Source organism: Sarcophilus harrisii, chromosome 4, assembly GCF_902635505.1.
Source record: "Sarcophilus harrisii chromosome 4, mSarHar1.11, whole genome shotgun sequence".
NCBI lineage: Eukaryota > Metazoa > Chordata > Mammalia > Dasyuromorphia > Dasyuridae > Sarcophilus > Sarcophilus harrisii.
In genome coordinates, this window is record NC_045429.1 from 186877928 (window position 1) to 186898019 (window position 20092).

A 20092-nucleotide genomic window follows, 5' to 3' on the forward strand; every position below is an offset into this window, starting at 1 on the left:
ACACCATTCAAATCAAAATTACAAACCAAAGCTCCATTCCAGAGTTTAAGCTCATAAATTTTATCAATGAACTTCTTTTTGAGTTCTTTATTTAATACTTGTAGTAATTTGTAGATTTATTTAAAAAATAACTCAACAAACATTTATCAAGTACCTACTATGTGCAAGCCACCAATTTGTTCTCCAAAGGGTCTGAATCAGTTCATGGGACTACTCATTTTTACCAAGTTTTTTTTTTCCATTCTTAAACCAATATGTGTGAGGGGTGGGTGGAGTGGGTGGGGGAATCATCTTTGATGCTAGGATCATTAGGTTATGATTATTTTCTTTACAAGATTGTTGTGAGCAAAGCACTTTGTAGATCCTAAAGTACTTTATAATGTGAATATTTATTTGTGACTCTGTACCTCTTTTATGTGGTTGTCAATACTTGGCAATTCTTCTTTTGAGAACTGGTTGTTCATACCACTAATCTATTAGGGAATGACTATAAGTCATTGATTTTTCTCTGTTCAGAAGTTATACAGTTTCTTGTAATCAGTTACCTATTGCCTCTAACTCTTGTTTAGCTAAGTATATATCTCCTACCCATAGCTGTGAGAAATAAGTAATCTATTTTTCTTCTAATTTTTATAGTCTTAGCTTCAATATTAAGATTATGAACCCATTTAGAATGTATTGTTGCATATAGTATAATATCTTGTTCTAAGCCAAATTTCTGCCAGATTGCTTTCTATTTTTCCCAGAAGGTTTTATCAAATAAAATGATTTTTTCCTAGATAATTTATGTTTTTCCATTTTATCAAACACTAAGTTATTAAACTTTATGGTTTCTCATGATCCAATATCTCTTCTGTTCTACTGAGTCATTTCTACATTTTGACTAATACTAGATGGAAGTATTGGAAGTACTATTCCTCCTTCATCTTGATTTCTTTTCATCATCTTCCTTGATATTCTGGTCCTGCTTTCTTCACTCCTCCAAGACCAAAGACTCAGGCTGGTTTTGAGATACTCCAGAGAGCTAGTCCGGATGGTATATTTTGGCACTCCAGCATGGAGGCTCTAGAAAGCATAGTATATTTTGGAACCCCAATTTGAAGGCTCTAGAAAGCACATTACAGAAAACAATATATAAACAACTATCTACAAACAATATAATATTCAATCTTTAGATGGGATAAGTTTGAAGCTATGTTGGGAGGAGGAAGTGGATGGGATTAATGGTTATTCATGATGATGTGTCCCTCACACCAAATAAACTTTTTAAATGACACAGATAGGAGCCATCTTTGCTAATGGAAAGCTGGGGTATGTGAATCTGATTGGATTTTCATTTCAACATTATAAACCAAAAGGTGACATTTAGTTAGGAAGATTTAACCTCCTAAGACTGATAAAAAAGGGTAAGTTTGGGAAATAGAGAATACTTAGTAGGAGGAGAAAGTATTTGTGGTGCAGACATTCTGGCCCATGATAGCTAATGATAGTTTTCTCATTATCTCATTACATTTTTGTATTCCTTAGAACCCAGAGCCTTACACAAAGAAGCTTTTTAATAAATAAGACTGATTATTTGAGATTATAAATATTAGTGTGACCAGATTCAAAATGGTGGATGATATTGTAAGGTAAGATAGGGTGAGAAAAGGAAGAAAGGGAAGTCATTCCTCTTTGAAAATTCACAAGTGGGTCACAACTTGGCAAATTTGGGGAAACTTTCACTGCAGATATACAAGAATTAATATATATATGTATATTTAATATAATAGCAGTCTATTATCTTTTCTAGTATGAGATCAAACTCAATATATTTATTGCCTTTCTTTTACAGGCAAAATGGTGTATTAAAGTTGTTCATTTCCTATGGAAAACAGTAAAACATAATGAAACCATAGAGAATATATGCCCTCAGATTTTTTCTCAGTCTATCTCCATATTTTTTAACATATAAATTGACAACTTAGTAAAATAGATTCAATATAAAATAATGCTGTGCCACTGTGAAAATTTTTTTCTTCTTTAAATCATGCTCTACAATTTAGGAATTTTGAAGTTTAAAGTTTATTTATTGCTTTGAAAGAGTTGCTAGGCAGAAGGAAAGAGACTTAGAAATAAAAGAGAAAAGGGGGGGGTGGGAAGAAAAGAAAAGCCTGACTCCAAATGCAAAAGGAGCAATATTTTACAAATCCTGTCTGAATATTGGTAGTAACAAATTTAATTTGAGGCAGGAGTAGCATACTTTTCTGTAGCTTTGGCACTAGACTTGGCTCATTAAAGTTGTATAGTACCTTATGGAGAAATAGTTTTGAACAGCTCCATCAATGTATTAATGGCAAGACTCCTCTGAAACTCTTCCCATCTCCCCTCCCCCAATAAATCCAGTCTTCCTCTTCTGAGCTTTCCCCCATCCTTGAGACTCTGAAATTCCACTATCATTTCAGAGTGAGCTGGAAGGCTTCATTTTGTGGATGGTTACAAGAACACAAGCATTTGGTTTTTGTAAGCTTCTGTATACTTAATTGCTTTTCCAACATGATCTTCATTTGGTTGCCGAACTAAGGCCATAGACAGATGATGCAATTTGTCTGAGACTTTGTGGCCAGTGTCCGGACTGGCAATGGAACCTATGTTTCCTAGTGCATGGTACAAGAGTCTATGATTAGGTCACATTCTTTGCCAAGTGAACTTAGAATGGAAAGATTGTTCTGCTGCTTTATATGAAAAAATCTTGTGGGGAGGGGGGGTGATCTTTCTTACTGTCTCCTTTTAGAATGATTTCACCAGCCTCTAGGCAGTATACAGTATTCTCTGTCACCATTAGCAGCATCTCATAAATATGATCCTTTCAATAAAAAAATTTCAAAAATGTTTCAGTCTTCTTTAAATTCTTGATAACATCTTTCTTTATGGAAATGAGGGGATTTGAAATTATTCTGCCATTCATTTCAAATGGAAGATAAATCTTTGATATTCAGATGTTCATAGATTCATATGATTTTAGAATTGAAAAGGGCCTTAGAAATGATCTAGTCTTGTCCCCTCATTTTATAGAGAACAATTGATTGATATTGAAGGGTTAAGTGATTTACTCAGAGTAACACAATAAATAGGCCAACTGTTGAACTAAGAATCAAACTCATCCCATGATTAGTCTAAGATTAATATTCGTTCCCTGAAGCAATACTACCTTCTTAATCATGACTTGAAAAGATTATAGGACAATATTTTTAATAAAAGAAAATTATATCTGGAGTCAGAAGGTCTGGGTCCAGTTCAGATGCTACCCCTACCCATGTGGCCTTTGACAAGGTCCTGACTGTTTTTGCATCTCAATTCCCTTTTGTGGAAAAATAGATTGTTCAGGAGTAAGTAATCTCAAAAATTCTTCTTATCTCTCTGAGTCTATAAAAATTTTGCATTTCACATCCACATTCAGAATTTGGAAATAGAAATGATTCCTCATCATCTTATAAAGTCAGAATCTAGAGAGATCACTGGAACTTAAACCTCCTTTCACCATCTTGCTGTTGGTGAAAGGAAATTCCAAGCTGACTACTGGGAAGGAACTCAAGCCAGAAGTTCTTTCACAAAGGCTCAGTCCTGGCTTCTGCCCATATTACTGCCAGTGGTCTGGCTCAAGGCCATGGGGTTGAAGCACAGTTTTTCTCTGTGAGAGCAGTATTTAGCTCTTTTATATTGTGAGGAAGAAACTGTGTTTTTAGACAGAGGCAGGAGCAGCAAACTGGCCAGGCCGACAATGAAACCTGTAGGGAGGACAAAGTAGAACTAGAGGATCAGAACCATCCTGTATTTAGCAAAGAGCAAACAGGCTACTGAGATGAGAATAAGCAAAGGCACACTCATATGTGTATTTCTTTCTGAAATACTTTGATTAGAGGGAGAGTGATAGAGTGACTAGAGTGATGGATATTGAGTCAGGGAGAACCTGGGTTTCATTTTTACTCCAGATATTTACTAGTTTTATGGCTGTGAACAAATCGGTTAAACTCTGTGGACCTCAGTCTTCATCTAGAAAATAAAGTTAGACTTGATAATCTTTATCATTCCTTTTAGCCCTAAATCTGTGGATTCCTTCTCCCACCTCACTAAGGATTCTAAGTATGGAATGATTACTCCTAAAATTCATCTGATTTGAATATTTCTTCCTTTCACAAGACTTCACATAACTAAGAAATGAAGAAAATTCATTCATTCAACCACTAAGCATTTATTACATGTTTGATAGGTGTATTATACTATGTGCTTGGGATGCAGAGACAAAAATTCATGTACACTTATATATATATAACATGTACACAGATAAGTGTAATTAGATTTGGAAAATGCTTAGACTACCTAAAATGGCAGCACCCATGCTGGAGTTTCCATCCTGGAGATACTTGAGACTCTCTTCTGAGATATAGGAGCGCTAGTGTATAAATGGACATTTTGAATTGGCCTGCCAAATTGTTGGGAGTAGCCTCTTTCCTTTGACTATGCAGCTGGAACAATCTACATCTTTAAATATATCTATCTGACTGAGATATATTCTCTTCTCTGTCTCTCTCTGTCTCTCTCCTTCTCTTCTCTCTATTTTTCTTTCTCTCAGTCTCTATTTTTCTCTGCCTGTCTGTGTCTCTCTCAGTTTCTGCTTATCTTTCTCTTTCTGATTGTCTCTGTGTTTCTGTTTCTGTCTCTCAGCATTCCAAAATGAAGGACTATTTATTCATAGAAGGGATGCCATGAAGGAAGTAACAAAGAAAGGGCCAGAGGGTTGGATCATTTCCCTCTCCTTTAGCCCTTCTGGAAGTAGACATAAGGAAGCAAAATATTCAATAGTGTAGGGGGATATTGGAGGTAGACACTGAAAATATCCAGGGTCTGGAAGTGGAGTGCTTTGTGTCCAGACTTCTGCCTATTATGAGACATTGCCTTCTATATATAGCAGGTGGGATGCTTTATTGTTCTAATGTGTGGTAATCATTATTCTAGATGGTTTCCTGGTGTTTAACATGAAAGTACATTTTTTCCTTGGATTTTCTATCTTTCATTGTGCTGAAAGTCCTTAGGGACTGTCTTTATTTCTCTTCTTAATCCACATGCTGAAGAAATAAAATAAGGCCCTGAATCTCACTGAGGCTAGATTGAGGAGAAGAATGGAGACAGGACAGCCAGTTACCAGATAGTGAAGTGTCACATAGTTCCTGTTGCCATTTTCCCCCTACTGCTTTGACAAGACAAGGAAACAGAGCTTCTGCTATGAAAGACTTTATATTAACCTATTATCTGCTTTGCATAACCAGGAATCTGAGGGAACAGAAATTTAGCCAATTTTGCATTTTGGGAGGATTAGGGGACACAGCTACCAAGGATATTACTTAATTTGATGTGATATTTCAAAGGCCAAATAACTATAGTCCTCCATAATCTGATTCCTTTCTACATTTCCAATTTTCTTACAACTTCTTCCCTTCAAATTCTTCTGCGATCCAATGATACTGTCATTGATACTATCAGCAAGGATTCAAACAGTAACGGTGATCAGATGGTAGTTCTGGATTAGATAAGAGAGATGATACTGTCCTGGACAGGGTAACATCATCTCCAAAGGCTTAGTCCAATTTGCTTCTTTTACAGATGGAGAAACTGAGGCCCAGAAAAGTTAAATGATTTACCCAAGATCACATAGATAAGAACCAGTAGAGTTGGGATTCAAATACAGCAATCCTGAGCCTAGATCAAGGGCTTTTTCTACTAGACTATAATGCTTCTCTATGAAGGGGATTTTTAATAATAAATTTTCCTATAATAAAAAAAAAACATGGGGAAGATTTACTATTAACTTACATCTAGGTATGTAATGACTCATCACGTTAACAGATATAGGTAATGACGATCTTTGATCTCCTCTGTTTCTAGTATTGAGAAATTGTGTGTGTTTGTGTTTGTGTGTGTGTATGTACGTATGTGTGTGTGTTTAATTTGGGTATACAAATTGATAGATTAAAAGCTTAAAGTGCTCTTGGAGATCATTTTGTCCCCCAATCTCATTTTAGAACACTAGGATCATAAGAGTTGGAAAGGATACTTAAGAGGTTATGTAGTTCAACTCTCTCATTTTATGGCAGAAAATTCTGAGACCCAGAGAGATTATGACTTGTCTAAAGCCACATAGGCCAATCTGAGATCTGAACGCAGATAAACTGACTTCAAATAAAATTACTTCTTAGTCAAGGATGTTCCATTTTTTTCATTATATTCCTCAGCACAAAGAGCAATTACTGACAAATAATGGCTGTTTAATAAATATTTGTTGAAGTAAATTTAATAAAGTAGTAAAACACTTAATTGGAATAGAAAGGATGAAGAAAGAAGCATTAACTCATCAGTAAGCTTTTATTAAAAAGATTACTGGGTCCTAGGCACTGTGTTAAGCCCTAGAAATACAGAGAAAATGAAAAAACAAAACAAAACATTGTGTTTCCCTGCAAAAAGTTACATTCTAATGGGAGAGAAAACATGCAACTAAGCATGTTCAAGGTGAGTGAGGGTGTCTATGCAAGGGCCTTTGTGTATGTGTGTGTGTGTGTGTGTGTGTGTGTGTGTGTGTGTAATGAAAATGGGAATTAATCTCAGAAAGCAGTAACAGTAAGAATGGGGGTAGGAAAGACCACTTCCAGAAGGTAGGATTTGAGCTGTTTTGAACGAAGTCAGGGAAGTCAGGAGGCAAAGTGAGAGTTTTCTAGACATGGGGGACAGCCACTAAAAAGGCACAGAGTTGGAAGATTGAGTGTTGTGTGACAAAAGCAAATGGACCAATATCACTTGATCATTTAATCAAAGAATATATGGAGTAAAGTATAAAGAGATTTGGAAAGGTAAGAAGGGGCAGACTGTGAAGTGCTTTAAAAGCCAAATAGAAATTCTTTTTTCTTGATTGTCACTATATTAATTCATTCTTTTGTTTATATATTAACATTCTTTTTGTTAAAAAAAATTAGGAGTTCTAAATTCTTTCCAATAATAAGAATTAGCAAAAGATTGGATTGTAGGTTTAATAAAAGTGACAAGTTATGGATGACATCTAATTTGTGGATTTAGTTGACTGGGAAGATGGTAGTGCCCTTGATTATAATAGCAAAGTAGAAAGGAGTTTGTTTTGGGAGGGAGAGTGGAGGGTAGGGAGATAATGAATTATTTTGGGGGTATATTGAATTCGTGATGTCTATAAGATATATGTAGTTCAAGGTACTCAAGATATGATTGCTATTGTAATTATGAGCCCCATAAGAAAAATTAAGATTGGATAAATAGATCTGGGAACCATAAGCATAAAAGTGACAACTGAAACCCTGGGATCTGATAAGATCACTTAGTACGATAATATAGAAGGAGAAAAGTAGAGAGCACAAAACAGAGCTTTAGGAGATGCCAAAAATTAGGAGTCCGGAATTGGAAGTTCTAACAAAAGACACTGAGAAGTAGTCAGTCAGGTGGGAGGAAAACCAGAAGAGAGTAATGTCACCAAAAACTAAAGAGCAAAAGAGATCCAGAAATCTGAGACAGAGTCAAAGGCTTAAGAAGGGTCAGTCAGACTGAGTATTGAGAAAAGGCCTTAAGATTTAGAAATAGTTCACTGATAATTTTATTTTATTTTTTAAAGAAGAAGTGACCTGGGCTTCTTTGTAGGCAGCAAGGACGTATAAGTACACACACACACACACACACACACACACAGAGAGAGAGAGAGAGAGAGAGAGAGAGAGAGAGAGAGAGAGTCTGAAGATTAATTAGCCAGAGAGTAGGGACATCAAAGTTGCACAGTGAATAACTGGCTTGAAAATAGGAAAACTCATCTTCATGAGTTCAAATCTGGCCTGAGACATTTACTAGTTGTATAATGTCTGTTTGCCTCAGTTTCTTCATTTGTAGGAGAAGGAAATGACAAACTATTCCAGTGTTTTTGCCAAGAAAACCCCAAATGGGGTCATGAAATAACTCAGCAATAACCAGGGTAACAGAAAAGAATCTGTTATATTTTTGAACAAATACAGTTTCTTTCTCCTTCTTCTTGGGGTATGCTGGGACTCAAGTTTCTCCAGACAGAGTTCTCATGGGAAGGCATGGATACAGTCTCTTTTTGCAAGAGTATCTTCTTGCATTGAAGATTTCACTGAAGGTCCCAGGCTCTTTCTAGAATTGTGTACTTTCCAAACACTTCATTTCATAATGCAGCCTCTCCAGACATCTCAGCTTAGTTTACCTCAGGAATTACTCAACACTCACACAAAAAAACCTCCCGCCATTTCTTTGCATCCATGTGGCTTCACATAGCTCCCAGCTTGAATTGCCTTAGGCACTAGTTATCATTCTTGGTTGTGTTACCCATTCATCAGTTTTCCCACAGCTAGAATATTTTTTTCTTCCTTTCTTTCTTTTGTGTGGTCATGAACTCAGCAGAAGCCTCCATTCCTTTCCAGCTCCTTGAGAGGAAAACAAAAACAAAAACAGAGCAAAACAAACAAACAAAAAAGCAAAAACAAACTCCTTTCAACTATGTCACCAAGAAGAAGGTTGTAGTGTTCCTCTAATTATTTGGTGAGAAATGCTTCTTTCCAATTCTACCCCATCCCAACCCCCACCCAAGTATATACAGTAAGTCCCTCTCCTAAGTAGGAATAAGGTCAGGAACAACACACAAACCAAGCCTACATTCTGAGTTGGGCTGGTTATATATCTTTCTATCCATTTCTTTATTACCCTTGAAGTAAGAAATTCACTGCCATCAGTAAAAATAAATTCCCCTTTTCAACTACAAAAATTCAGCGAAGCTTTCCAAGTAGTAACTTTTCCCTTAGAATGGAAAAGGTCCTGGCATGAATCTAGGGGTAACAACCTTTTAAAATAATGGGTAAAAAGTGCCAGTCCGGGAAATTACATCATGAGGGTAAAGCACATGGGTGTTTTGTCTTGTCTCAAAAGATGGTGATTTTTCAGATTCTTTATTCATAGCTCACTGTCTCCTAAATATAATGCTAACTTTAAATATGGAGAGGTGTGTAAGTGGGGGTGACTGTAAGATGATTAATAGTGCAAGTTCATTCATTTATTAGCTATTTATTAAGCACTCAGTGCATGTGCAAGGTCCCAGGATAATATAAATGTGTATAGAACTAGATCCCTAACATTTATATAGCTCTTAAAAGTTTACAAATAAATTTATATAGATTAATTCATATTTATATTATTTCCATTTTACAGATGAGGAAAATTATGAAATTAAATAATAGTAAACATATGGCTCATGTTAAAAGTGGGATTTCAATTCAGATATCTCGTGATTTCAAAACTAGAACTCTTTTCACAGAGGACTTTCCATCTCAAGGATTAACAAGTATGGTCTGAGCATATAATGCCTTTCTATAAGACTGAGTTTTTATTTTTTCCTTTCCTTTTTTATTAGTTCTGTTGTTTTGACACCCACTTTTTAAAAGGCACAAGCACCACTGAGACTAATACAAATAGACTTTATTTCAGTGAAAGCTGGAGGCTGGAGGAATCCTGGCAACCTTAGTAACCTGTGTTTAAAGGTTAAAGAAAATATATTTGGAAAACAAGACCATTAGAGACCATTTTTGGAATAGGCCCTGACTTAGAGAGTTGTCTACACTCTTAAGAGACAGCAGAATGTCTTGGGAGGTTAAAGCAAGTGACAGATTCTGGATCCTAAGGGACCTATGAGCCTGGTTGATAATTGGCTTTACTTGACTACTTATAAACTCTGGTTGGCCATGAGGGTGCCTTAAACCCAAATGGGCTATTTGTAACCCTGATCTCTAAGCAGTTACCTAATAAGCAAAGATTTTTTCTGTGAAAAGAACCTCTGTCTTCCAGGAGAGGAACACAGACTAGCTACATACACACTCATACATAAAATTAAGGACCCATCAATCTAAATCTGGAAGAGAACTTAGAGTCCATCCAATCTTTTTCATTTCATAGCTGAGAAAATGGAGGTCTAGATATCCTACAAGGCTTGGAGTTAGAGAATCTGGATTCAAATCCCAGATCTTTTACTTGTGACTCTTGTGACCTTGGACAAGCCTTGTAGGATATCTAGACCTCCATATTTTCAATCTATACTGAAATCACAGGATCACAGCATTTTAGAGGTTAAATAGAACTTCCCGGTAATCTAGAAGTAATGAGGTACAATGGAGGAGGGAGAGGGAAAGAAAAAATAACATTGTATTAGATGTTAGAAGATTTACAGTACTGAAGTTGGAGTCAGGAAGACCTGAGTTCAAATTCTGATTCAGATACTTATTAGCTATGTGATCCTACGCAAATTACTTAAATTCTATTTGATTCATTTTCTCTACCTGTAAAATAATTCCTATCATTTATATAATACTATATAATTTATATAATATTATATATATAATAATTTATATAATACTAAAATGCTTCACTTATGTTAATTCAGAATAGCTCTGTGTGGTACATGCTATTATCATCCTTTCCAGATTCCCAGTTTAGTGCTACAAGCCAACTAGTAATGGCCAAATAGTAGTTATAATTGTTGTTATGACCTTGAATCTGTAATGTATTTACCTTTTCTCATCTGTTATATGGATTATAAATGCTGGCCTAGGAGTATTGTGGGAATCAAATGAGAAACTGTATGGGAAAGAATTCTATAGATTGTAAAACACTTTTTCTAGTTAAGAAAAGCTTCTGTTTTCTTGACTAAGCCCTAGCTGTATATAAGTTCTCTGAGTTCCCTTTTGCCCTCTGTCTTCTATGGATCTCTTGATAGCTGGATGTTGTAGTTACAGAATTTTTTAGGTTCAAAACTTTCAGATATCTGGCTGATGAACATCCTCCTTCCTATGATCTCTGAAGTAGGAAATCGATAAGACCAACATAAATGGGACCTCCCTCTTCCCTCCAATGTTCTTGAACAGCCTTGAAATATGGAGTGATAATCCATCCACAAGCTTGGCTATAACTTAATAAATCCTGAAAGCAGATTTTTACTTCTCCTTGCTCCTCTTGGTATGGCCTGCAGGCTCTTGTGAGGAAACCTTCCTGGAAACAGCATCGGGTTGTTTTTATTATCTCTTTCCAGTCTCATTTTGGAAGTATCACTTAGTGGAGAGACTCAAGGGATTACCCTTTTCCTTGGAGGTTCCCTTGAGGGAAGCATGATGCAAATGGACTTATAATCACCTAGCCATGGGATCATGGGGTTTATAGTGGAAAGGGAACTTGGGAATCAGCTAGTCCAATATCTTCTTTTGCAGATTAGAAAAATGAAATTCAGATGTGCTGACAATCACATTCTGGAATTTGAGCCCAAGATTTCTTCAGCACCTCTGTTCCAGTATCCTTCCCATGATACCCAAGGAAGATAACTGTATTGGTTCAAAGACAGTGGGATTGTTGGAACTAACACACTGACCAACTTCTTGATTTTTACCCTTCTGCCCCTTCTGCTACATTACACTGCTACAAGCCAGTGTGATTCCAGCAAGGGGAGATAATAGCTCCAGGAGGAAGCAGCAGATATTTACATAAACAGTTCCAGAGAATGTATAAGTTTGGCTTCCTGGAGACCCATCACATCCCTCTGAGCAGCTTGGAATTCCATACATCTGGCCATGTCCACCCCCACACTCTTTAGAAGGAGGTGACTGCCAAGGGAGTGGAGCCAAGGAGGATGTTTCCGGACCTCAGTGCTATTCATATATACGCGGCAGCTTTTCCTGAGTGCCAAGCTTCCAGCATCCTCAGACTTCATGGATGCACAGTTGTGGAATTATACTTAACGATGTCTGGGCAATTGCAGAGTAGGGTTCCATTTCCAGAGGGGTGTCTGGGTCTCAGGGATTGATAAAGTAAATAAATTCTCATAAAGAAAGTGTCCAATAAAAAAAGAGATCACCACAAAAGGCACCATGGATGCAATCCATAACTGGAAACCTGACTCCCAAATCTGAATGCATCTGAACACAAGCCCAGCACATTCCAGCGTATAAATCAAATAGCACATGATTGCCTGCATGCCTGCAAATATAAAGGTTCCAAGAGGTATATATATTTTCAGTATAAAAACCAAATCACAAAAGTGACTTCTGGTCAGCAAGTAATTAGCTTTCCATGGTGATTTACCTTCATTATTTGTTACATGTTTCACTCTTCTATCTCAGGACTGCCAATACAGATATGACTGCGCTGAAACAACCTTTAAGCTTTGCTTTTATGGTTTTTGGAGGGAGCTAAGACTAAGTAAGACTCTGTGGTCTTGCCCACACTTAAGATATTGGCAAATGATTTTCCCTGTTGGGTAGAAATATAGAACAAGTTGAACTCCTTATATTCATTCTCTCCCAGAGTTCTACCTCTTTGACTTCCTCTTTCATGATAGGACCCTGGGGTATGTGTTTCTTCCAAGCCTTTTTGCATTCCTCTACTGCCTCTCCTCAGATATCAAAGTGTTGGGAAAAGGTAATCATTAGTGTTCCTCACAAAGGGGAAATCAAACTATCAGTGAAGTCTTCTGAGATTTTGTGGGAAAACAGCTCAGAATATATGCCTTCTGTCTGAGCTGGCAGAGAGGTGGCTGTAGTAACTGGGCACAGTGAAAAGACTAAGAATTTTGCTGACTTGCTTTTATTGTGCTGGAGAAGTCAGAAAGGGGTGAAGTACCTTTGGGAGTTTTGGTTAATGTCATAAAGCAGTTTTGTTCTCTCTTGCATGCATTCAGGCCAATGAATGGACCCTGCTCTGGCATTTTCCGTTCAACAGTTGGGGCCCTTCACAAAATGCTTTCATGCTACAGCTCTTAGGTCAATTGAAACTAGTTATAAGGATTCTCTATGATGACTACAATGGAGATTTTGTTTCTCTTAAAATCAACTAAATGAATATCCAAGGAATGGGGACTATTTCTTGAGAGTCATTAACCCATGACATGCTTGTAGGAGGGCAAATGTGATCAGCAAAGCAGCTTTCAACCATGGGGTGCACGCAGGACACATATTGGTGTATTTGGTATTCTGTGTCAAAATAACATCACAGATATTCTTTCCCTCCATTATAAGTCTTCAAATTTAAATTTCAAGACTAATAAAATATAATGGAATATTATGATTAAGTCATAGTGATTGCCGATTCTAGGCTTGGCTTGATGAAGACTAATTTATTTGGTCCATTTCTTTTTTAAGAAACAATTTAATGTACAAAAAATTTATAGGCATTTATTTTCTCTTTTTCCCTTAAATCCTATTTCTCTATCAAACAAAAAAGAAAAAAAGAAAGAAAAAGAAAATCCTTGTAACAAATATGCCTAGTTGTACAAGATTCTGCATCTTGAATTCCTCATTTCTTGGTTAGGAAGGAGATAATGATCCACTGAGTTATCTAACAAGGTTGACAATGGTTCTCTGGAAGCATGATTTGTCATTACATGGATGAGAATTCTTAAGTCTTTCCAAGTTTTTTCCTTTGTAATATTATTATTGTGTAAATTGCTCTTTTCTATGATCTCATTCCATTCATATATTTTGTTTAGCCATTTCCCAATTAATGGATACCTCATTAGTTTCTAGTATTTTATAAACAAAAAGTTTTTTGAAATATCTGTATAGGTTCTTTTCCTTTTCCTTTGATTTCTTTGAGGCAGAAATCTAGTAATGGTATTACTGGCTCAAAATCTACTGACTTTATTTCAAAATTACTTTCCAGAATTTTTAGGTATTTGAACTATTTGTATTAACTTTAATTCTCTGTTCAAGGGACCTGAGTTCATTTAAAGCAATAAAAATCTTGCTTTGTGAATTCTCTCAAACCTCTTAACTTACATGATCTAAGAAAAAAGAGGGATTCAATTCAGTTAAACATATACAAAAATATTATTTAATGGGTAAGCTAGACATAAAAAATTAAAAAAAAATTGGCCTCCAAAATGTTCCTATCCCTGTGAAATTTTTATTCTCTGGGAAGATATATTCCTAGATATGTAAATATGTTTACAGACAATAAGCTCAAAGATAAGCAAGTACAAGGTGGTTTGAGAAGGGAAAGAAACATTCACAACTAGTGATTTCAGGGAAAGCTTCACAAAGGAGTTAATTCCTTTAGCACTCGAACCATAAAAAAGCATGAGGATTGTGAAGAAAGGACTGCTGGAAAATGACATGCAGTGGTAGTCAGTAATCCAGTATGACTGGAAAGTAAAATTCCTGAAGAAGAAAGAAAAGAAGGAAAGGAAAGAAAAGGAAAATGCCTAAGAAGGCTAGCATTAGATAATGGAGGGTATTGAATGCCAGACTGAGTAGTTTGTATTTTAACCAAATGCTTTTAGAGGTAAGATGGTGATTTTTAGTTAGTGTACTCCTGTGTTTTAGTTTGGCATCTAAGGAGAGAATCAAGACGTTGAAACCAAGTGGGAGGCTGCTCTAGAATTATAGAAATCTAAAATTTTAGAGTTAAAAGAGATCATAGAAGCCATCTCATCCAATTGATGTTCCCAATGGAATCTCCATTACAACATGTCTAATAACTGAACAATTTTGGCTTAAAGAATGACCATCTCCTGAGGCAATACACTACACTTTTGGATGGCTATAACTTAGAAAGATTTACTTCTCATTAAACTTGTTTGCCATTTTACAACTTCTACCTGATGCTTGCCCCAAATTCTCATCTCTATAGCCAAATAAAGAGTGTTTAGTAATTTTCTGTCATGTGCAGCTCTTTGTGACTCCATTTGGAGTTTTCTTGGTGAAGAGTACTGAAGTAGTTTTTGCCATTTCCTTCTCCCAATTATTTTACAGATTAGGAAACTGAGGCAAACAGGACTAAATAACTTGCCCAGGGTCACAATTAGTAAGTGTCTGAGGCCAGATTTGAACTCAGGAAGATGAGTCTGCCCAATTCCAGGTCTGGTACTCTCTTTACTGTACTACCTACCTGTCCCAAACAAAAACTTATAAGGCGTATAGGAGAGAGATGTAGAATGATGAATTCTGAACTAGGGTGGTACCAGGCTGGATGAGTAGAGAATGAGGGACAAATGTCAGAAATATTGTGAAGGAATGCTCTTGTGGTTCCTACAGGAGTCAGGAAAGTTAGATAACGCAAATAACTAGCTGGGTGAGTTTGAGCAAATTAGTTCCTCTTCCTGTACCTCAGTTTCCTCATCTCTCTCCAACAGAATGAATGTAAGTTCCTTCAGGACAAGAAGTTTCATTGTTTTGACTTTGTCTAGCACAGTGCTTAGCATAGATCCTGCTACATGGTAGCTGCTTGCATGGGTAGCTCTGTAAAGTGTTAGATATTGACTGGTTAGTCTCTTTTGACATTTTATACAGTGATTTTCAAAGTATGGTCTAGAGAATCCTAGGGATCTCTGAAACCCTTTTAGAAGGTCTACAAATTCAAAAATAGTTTTTATTTCCAATATGGTAAATATCTATAAATATAACCCAGATAAACAAAAACGCTTTGGAGAGATCCTCAATAATTTTTAATAGATAAAGATACTGAAAACAAAAGCTTGAGAACCACTGTAATCTATGATATTATGAATTTGGGTGAATTTGTTGGCTATTGGGTTGTTTGACTTCAATATGAATCTTCAGTATAAATTCATGAAATGAAGCTTTTAGGGTGTGGCCAAACTCCTCAAGTGAGATTTTTTTCCCCTTCTTTTATCAGGTAACTTCAAATTATTTTCTGCTTGATCCAAGGCAGGAATGATTACAAGGGATTTCAAATGAAGTATTCAAACAATTTTATCTATCCCAGTTAATGGCCATGCCTTTGATAGTAAATGGGGAAAGCTGATATCCCCTGTTTAAAGGAGTCGGTAGGTGAAAGAGAGAGGGGGGCAGGGGAGGAAAGGAGAGAGAGAGAGAGAGAGAGAGAGAGAAAGAGAATGAGAGAGAGAGAGAGAGCACATCTGGTTATCTGATTACTATCAGGAATGCATTCATCAACTAGGCTTATGCCCTGGTAAGGATTCCAGAGCAAAAGAGAACATTGGATTATAGAGCAGAGTTAGAAGAGATATTAGAGGTTATCTAGTCCAAAACCTTTTTTTTTTTTTTTTTTAAGAGAAATTCTGAGGCTTAGAAAGATTAAGAAATATGTCCAAGCTCACTTAGTAAATGGAAGAGGTAAGTTTTGAACTCATGCCTCCTGATTCCAAACCTAGTGCTCTTTTCATGAAACAGAATCTTTAGTAAATTCTTATTCTTTCTCTGTGTGTGTCTGTCTTTTTCTGTGTGTCTGTCTTTCTCTATTTCTGTCTATCTGTCTCTCTGGCTCTGTCTGTCTCTGTCTCTGTCTTTGTCTGTCTCTTTGTCTCCCATTCTCCCTTTTCCTCTCCCTTTCCTTCTCTTTCTCCTCACCACTCCCTTCTTCTCTCTCTCTGTCTCTCTGTGTCTCTCTCTTTGCCCCCCTCTCTCTCCTTCTCCTTGTTTCTGTCTCTCCCTCTTCCTTTCTCTCTCCATCTCTCCATTTCTGTCTGTGTATCTGTCTCTTCTATCCTCCCTCCTTCCCTCTCTTCTTTCCTCCTTCCCTCTCTCTCTCCCCCCTTTCCTCCTTCTCCCATTTCTCTGCTTCCTTCCCTCCCTTCCTTCCTCTCTTTCTCTCTCCCATACATGCAAGTGTACACATGCATACATGTATATAGTTATATGAACACATACATATATTTATATATAGACATACTTGTACATATTCTTACATGAGGAGCCTAACTGAATAGTTTGCCTGACAGAGAATCTATCATTGTGAGCATTGCCTTCTAGCTACCATTAGGAACTTTTATATGCATAAACTAAATGACATAATAATACATATACCATATGAACACACACACAATGCACATACATACACATTTGTAACATTGCTATACTGGAGAAGGGAAGAGCAACCCACTCCAGTATCTTTGCCAAGAAAACCCCAAATGGCATTACAAAGAGTAAGACATGATTATAAAATGACTAAACATTAAACATAGAGTTATACCATATACATTTGTGCAAATATATACATATCTACACATAAATATATATGTATATATACACACATACATCTATGTTTATGTAGTGCTTCTCTCCGGGATTTCTTTCTTCCTATAATTTTGTCTGTCTCCTTATAGATTAAAGCCTGGGAGAAGATTATTACTCCCAGGCTTAAGGGGCTTCAATATACTCTGCCAGTTCACATTTCTAAAATTATAGCTCATCGGTCCCCACTTATTCCTTTGCTCTTAATAGTCAACCAGTAGACACAAGTAACTCAAAGCAAAGACATTTACTAAAACAGCATAGTCAGAGCGATAGCTATACAACATTTCCCTAAATCTGAGATATGGTTTTTGATAAATGCACATACTTCCATTGGAACAATGAGTAAAATTTGAAGTACATTGATAATGAGGCACATATGTAAGGAATACATGTGGCCAAGGCAACTCTGGTAGGGTCCTAATATTTTCTTGTGGTGTCCCTACTTTGTTTCCCTTTGGACGTAGTATCTCTGTCATGTAGGTAGCTCAGTTAGGTTCTCCAGACTCCTGTCTAAAGCTCAACTTCTGAAATCTAGAGCAAAATCTTTTCTTTCATGACTCTTCTCTGCAGCAAAGTTTTATACTTCTTGGAGCTGCTTCCTAATATTATTGCTCAATTACATTTCAGAACAGGGAAAATTACTTTTTAGGAGTTACCAGAGATGTAGCCTTCAGCTAGCCAATGGCAAGTTACCCTTTTAATTCCATCAGGGAAACTTTTTCAAACTTTATAAAATGTTAATGGGGCATATGCATGTCTTTGAATATTTAACACATTAACACCTCATCTCTCCCCTACTTGCCCTCTTCTTTAATTTTATCACCTGGGTTAAGGGGAAAAATCAATTGGTAAGAGACTTCCCCTCCTCCTCCTCCTCCTCCTCCTCCTCTTCCTCTCTCTTTCTCTCTCTCTCTCTCTGTGAATATGTAACATGCAGATATACATATGTGTACATGGATACAAATACATTTATATATTTAGTCTATATATTTTTTTCAGTTGTGTTCAGTTTTTTTTTGTGATCCCATTTGGGATTTTCTTGGCAAAGAAATTGGAGTGGTTTGCCATTTCCTTTTCCAGCTCATTTTACAAATGAGGAAAATGGGGCAAACAGGGTTAAATGACTTTTTAAGACTCACATAGCTAGTAAGTATCTAAGACAAGATTTGAACTCAATTCTGGCTAACTCCAGGTCTGGCATTCTACTCACTGTGTCACCTAGCTGCCCCTATATCTTTAATAATAGCTATAAAAATGAGAAACAATTTGGCATAATACAGTGATGTAAAACTCAAATAGAAACAGGGTCATTAAACTGTACAGAAGGATCTCTGTGGGTCACATATTGATTTAGAGAACTGCATATTAACAATTATATTCTATTGCATTTTATTTATTTTGTTAAATATTTCTCAATTACATTTTAATCTTTTTTGGGCCACATTTAGGAGTTTTTCAGCTATATATTTGATACTTTTGGTATAGCATATTGATGGTTGGACTTGGATCAATCAATTACTCACCAGACATGTATTAAGTATTTGCTTTGCATCAGGTATCGTACTAGGCAGAGAGAACATAAATGTAAAGGTTACAATGATCTTTTCTCTTAAGGAGTTTACAATCTATCAGGAAAATAAGCAAATGTGTGTGTATGCATACACACATATTTCTACATATACTTACATATATACACATATACATATACACACATATATATTTATATATATGTATATATACATATAATAAATCTTAGGAGACTAAATGGAAATAAATACAAGGTAGTTAAACAACACAAAGTCATTAGGAAAGATGGTATAGCAGTTGGGGAGGATTAGAAATGGCTTTGTGTAGAAAATGGTTCTTGAATAATTTTGAAGGAAAAGAAGTATTTTGTGAGATGGTGTTGAGGAGGGAGTGCTTTCCTCACATGAGGGTTAAGCAGTGAAAAGATGTGAAAAAAGGAGTTGTAGCAGCATGTGAGAAATAACAAATAGGTCAACGTACTTAGATTGAAGAGTGAGGAAGAAGTCATAGAATAAATCTGAGAAATAGACTGGGACCAGGTTATGAAGTATTTTAAAAGTTAAAACAGAGGAATTTCGATTTAAATCTAGAGGAAACCACTTGCATTTTTGAGCAGGTGAGTAACACAGACTGATTAGAGCTTAAGGAAAAACATTTTGGCGGCCATATGTAGAATGGATTAGAGTTGAGAGAGCCTTGGGCAGTGAATCCAAGTAGGATGCTATTACAATAGTATAGGTGAGAGGTGATGAGGGCTTGAAGGAAGGGGTCAGATGTGAAAGATATTGCGGAAGTAGAAATGGCAAGATTTAGCAGCTAATTCAACATAAGGCATGGTGGAAAAAAGTTGCGGATAAAGCAGAGGTTACAAACTTGAAAATCCAGAAGAATGATAATGCTTTTTACAGAAATAAGGAAGTTTGAAAGATGGATGAGTTTTGGGTAAAAGATGATATATTCTGTTATGGATATGTTGAGTTGAGTTTGAGATACCATTGGGACCTCCAGTTTGAAATATCCAATTAGCAGTTGATGCTACTTGATGGATGTTCAGAGAGGAGACTACACTTAGATTTATACAATATAATCTATATAGTATATACTATATAATCTATATAGATTTATACTGAAGTAAGTTATCTGGATGAAGAAGACAAACTAGTGGAGCTGATGAGTTCTCTGGGAAAGAATATAGAGGGAGGAAAAAAGACACCCAGGGAGAAGTTTGGGGAGCACTTCATTTAAACAGCATGGTCTGGTTGATGAACCAGCAGAAGAGATTGAGGAGTGGTCAGATCAGAAAAAGAGAACCTGAAGAAAATGGTATCATTAAAACTCAGAGGAGAGAGTGTCAATGAGGAGATGGTGTTAGAGTTGCAGGAAAGAATCTTGGACAAATTCCATCAATAAAAAGATCTTGGTGAGATACCATGAGGCTTCTGGTTTCATTGTCAGGCTGCAAATGATGACAGTCACAA